The sequence below is a fragment of the Rhinopithecus bieti genome, unplaced genomic scaffold, assembly GCF_001698545.2.
Source record: "Rhinopithecus bieti isolate Rb0 unplaced genomic scaffold, ASM169854v2 scaffold_4908, whole genome shotgun sequence".
Lineage (NCBI taxonomy): Eukaryota > Metazoa > Chordata > Mammalia > Primates > Cercopithecidae > Rhinopithecus > Rhinopithecus bieti.
The window spans coordinates 983,962-988,679 of NW_016804541.1; the positions used below are offsets into that span (position 1 = coordinate 983,962).

The following is a 4,718-nucleotide window of genomic DNA, read 5'->3' on the forward strand; positions in this document are numbered from 1 at the left end:
GATAAATTTGTCTCTCTGGTGACACATACCTGGCTGGACCAACAGAGTGATGAAATTCTCTCCTTCTTGTCTAATTTTTCTTTTGGACTCTACTCAGCAATACGTCTGAATTTCTGTGTAGGTGTCCAGCTTTTAGATTTTCCAAGTGTTTCCAAAATGTAATAAAATGGGCATGGTTGTTCAAGCCTACAATCCCAGCACTTTGGGAGGCCAAGGCAAGAGGGTAGCTTGGGCCCAGGAGTTTGAGACCAGCCTAGACAACATGGCAAAACCCCATCTCTACAAAAATTAGAAAATTAGGAGGCGGGCTCCCATTCCAGTTCCATTCTGTTCTCCCACCACCTTCGCTGTGGGTCCCAGCAGCTCGGGCGGAGGGAGAAGTGGCAGCGGACAGGCAGCCCAGCTTCGAGAAGGCTCTTGGTGTGCCATGGCCCGCAGGCACCTGGCACGGCACGTGCCCTCCTCGCCACCAGGATGCCCAAGAGGAAGGTCGGCTCCACCTAAGGGGCTGCCAAGGAAGAGCCCAAGAGGAGATCGGCGCGGTTGCCAGCTAAACCTCCTGCAAAAGTGAAAGTGAAGCCAAAAAAGGCAGCAGCGAAGGATAAATCTTCAGATAAAAAAATGCAAACAAAAGGGAAAAGGGGAGCAAAGGGAAAACAGGCTGAAGTGGCTAATCAAGAAACAGGACGATTTACCTGCAGAAAACAGTGAAACGATAACTGAGGAGAGCCTCCCTGATGAAGCAGAAGAGAAGGAAGCCAAGTTTGATGAACGCCATACACCATGTCTTATCAGTGGTCTCCGTCTCCCTTCTGGTACCATCCAGAGGAATATTTTATCAACTATTTTGTAAATACAAGCTTTTAGTAGCTCTAGAAACATTTTTGAGAGGGAGGGAATCCCATCTCATCCCATTTTTTAAGTGTAAATGCTTTTTTTAAAGAGGTGAAATCATTTGCTGGTTGTTAATTTTTTGGTATAACCAGAAAATAGTGTGGGATATTGAATTATGGGAAGCTTTGACTGTCTCTGGTATCAGCTTAACATTCCATAGGTGGGGGGTTAGTTTTCATATCCTATAATACAAAGCATATTAAATGGCAATATGGAGTCAGTCCTGCATTTAATGTCTTGAACATTTTAAATTACTTCTATTCCCATGTTGTTTTTTAGTAGAATTGCTTCCTAAAGAAAACCACTCTTTGTTTATGGCTCTCCCTGTGAGAGTTATGTGCAATCTGCACCTTTGGTTGTGGTAGTCCTGATTTCCTAATAACTTTGTGACTGTACTGTGAAATATTAAAAATTTGAATATGTAGGGTACACGCTATTCCAGTTGTGAATTGGTGGGATGTATGTAACAGCTTATCAACATGTGAAGATACTGGTGCCTGATAGCCTCTTAAGGAAAATTTGCTTCAGAATTTCAAGCTGGGAAGTCACTGGAATAACTTTAAAAATGAATTACAATACATGACTTTTTAGATTTTTGTTATGTATGTTAAGAATTGTCTGTACTGATCCTCAATCAACAAAATCTCAATTATGAAAGAAAAAAATAAAATTAGCTAGGTGTAGTGGGGTGCACCTGTAGTCTCAGCTATTGGGAGGCTGAGGTGGGAGGATCACTTGAGCCCAGGAGGTTGAGGCTGCAGTGAACTATGACTGCGCCACTGCACTGCAGCCTGGGAGACACAGTGAGACCCCATCGGAAAAAATAAAATGAACAGCCCCAAATCAGTGTTTTGAATAGTTTGAAATCAGTCTTATCTGTTGAGACAAGCACTGATGGATATTGCTAGATTCCTGCCACCCTGTGTGTGTGTGTGTGAGGGGAATGGATGCTGGGGGAAGGTAAGGATGGAGACAGACAGGCAAGGCCTGTTCTGTTTTACACAGGGCTGAATCTTGCAGCACATGCCATGTAATCAGGCTAAGGACAAATAATCCCTATGAATAAATTTATAGTGAATTGACCTACATTTCACATTAGATAAAACACACTTAAGTCATTAAATGAATTTTCCCCTCTGGTTCATTAGTTCCCAGCATGCTCTGATCCTTTGCTCATTTGTCATATGGCTCATGAAAGCTGAATATGGGAAAAAGAAACTAAATCACTGCATCTGTCCCCTTACCAGCTCAGGCTATGTTCCCCACAGAGGAGTTATTACGATGTTGGAGATTGACTGGTTCTGCGGTTGATCTTGGCTAAGAGACTGAGAAGCTACACTCGACATATCGGCCTTGTGGCGTTCTGCCAAGCACTGCGCACATTAGCAATGATGTGCCTGTGCTCACATTACCCAGGAGTCATCTGATGCTAAGAGCTTAGATTCAGCATTATAAGAGCTCTCGAGAATGGGTCTCATCAGAGTTCTGAGCAGCAGGGTTGATGAGTAAAGAGGCTGGCCTTTAAAAAAACTCTCACTTGGCCGGGCGCGGTGGCTCAAGCCTGTAATCCCAGCACTTTGGGAGGCCGAGACGGGCGGATCACGAGGTCAGGAGATCGAGACCATTCTGGCTAACACGGTGAAACCCCGTCTCTACTAAAAATACAAAAACTAGCTGGGCGAGGTGGCGGGCGCCTGTAGTCCCAGCTACTCGGGAGGCTGAGGCAGGAGAATGGCGTAAACCCGGGAGGCGGAGCTTGCAGTGAGCTGAGATCTGGCCACTGCACTCCAGTCCGGGCGACAGAGCGAGACTCCGCCTCAAAAAAAAAAAAAAAAAAACTCTCACTTGAAGCTCAAACCTTCAAGTTTTCCTTTCGTCTCTGGAGATACTCACTGAGTAAAGGTGTTGTAGAGGGAACCATTGTGGGTTGGCCCCAAATAGTATTTGCTGTGACACGTAGGTCCAAATGGACCTATTTTTTAATGGTGATGTCATTCTTGGTGTGGAACTCACGGTGTTTTGTGAAGCTGTTGGTCTGGCTTTGGAGAGTCTGAAAAACAAGTCAACATTATAACATTAGCCATTCTAATGAGCCTGGGAGCAGTCGAGTGCAGGATTTTAATACATAAGGGCCAACATACAGTAATGCTCTAGGGTAGAAACAGGAGCTCTGAACAACAGAAAGAAGGAGAGCAGCATGAACAAGGCTGATTATGTGTCATCAATGGCTGCCCCCGAAGCTCATGGGATCTTAGTTGGCATTACTAGAGTTATGGACAATGGAAAGAAGGTGCACTGGGGAGACTGAAGCTATGATATTTGTCCAGCATTTTGGCCAATATTTTAAGAGGCAAAGTGGAACATGTTCAGGGTAAGTAATATAAAAGATGCCATATAAAAATTGATTCTATCCAAACAACATATACTAAGCCAAACCCAGAGCTGAGGGGTACAGATAACAGAAATGTAGGTGACATCTTCCCCACTCTCAAGGAGAGTTAGTAATGGCTTTCAGTCCGTTAGTAGTGGCTGAAAGAATGTAAGATTCATAGTTAGGTAAAAAGGAAACTCTATATGCTCAAATATTTTAAAAGCAATCATAGGAAAGAGGATTAGTCCTGCTCTCTGTGTTACTGAGGTGGAATTAAATCCAGTGGGTGAAAGCCACAAAGACTCAGTTGAGCTCAATATGAGCTGGAATTACCAACATGAGAGGAATTTAAAGGTACAATGGACAGCTCGAGGGAGTTGTGAGATCCTGGTTCTCAGATGTTTAACAACAGGCCTGGCTTGGCACTGTGGCTCATGCCTGAGACCCCAGCACTTTGAGGGGCAGAGGTGGGAGGATCAGTAGAGCCCAGGAGTTTGAAGCTGCAGTGAACCAAGATCACGCTACCGCCCTCCAGCCTAGCGAGAGACTCTGTCTCTAAAAAAAGAAAAAGAGCAGGCTGGTCTGGCGCAGTGGCTTACACCTTGGGAGGCTGAGGCAGGTGGATCACTTGAGCCCAGGAGTTTGACATCAGCCTGGGCAACATGGCAAAACCCTGTCTCAACTGAAAATATAAAAATAAGCTGGGCATGGTGGCATGTGTCTGTAATCCCAGCATTTGGGAGGCTGAGGCAGGAGAATTGCTTGAACCCAGGAGGCGGAGGTTGCGGTGAGCTGAGATCATGTCACTGCACGCCAGCCTGGGAGACAGAGCAAGACTCCATCTGAAACAAACAAACAAAAAAGAAACAAAAAATAAAAATTAGCCAGTTTCATAACCTGGTCTCAAAATAAATAAATAAATAGATAAAAATGTTTAAATTAATTTTTTAATAGTAATTAAGAACAGGCCTGATGACCAGTAGTAGAGGTGGTGACTGGCACATATACCCCCCCATTCATTCACTATTTACCCTACTCCATACCAGTGCACCAAGTACATTCGTGTGTTCCAAATTTTATGGATATAGTGGTGAGCAAAATCAAAGACCCTTCTCTCATGTAGCTTATACCTCATGGGGAGAGACAAACATGAATTGAACAATCACAGGAGTGTATGTAAAACTGCAACTGGGAAAGTGTTTGATGGAAAGGTCCACTGGATGTTACAAGAGCAGATAAAAGGGTGTTTGAGCTATCATGGGAGGCCGGAGATATCCTTGATGAGAAACCCTCAACTGAGCTGAGATCCGCAGGCTGGGTTGGGGTATAGAAGGGTGCTCCAGGCAAAAAGGACAGACTATGCAGGGTTCTATGGTAGGAAGAAAACTCTTAGATAACAGGGAGGTGATTCTCAATGATGTTTAAAGTCTTTTTTTTTTTTTTTTTTTTTTTT

The 4,718-nt window shown here is 44.2% G+C and overlaps 1 pseudogene; it reads left to right on the forward strand.

Annotated features, from left to right (window-relative positions):
• The first annotated feature begins 474 nt into the window (after nucleotides 1–474).
• Nucleotides 475–4,718, forward strand: part of LOC108527640 (non-histone chromosomal protein HMG-14 pseudogene) — a 12,804-nt pseudogene continuing 8,560 nt past the window's right edge.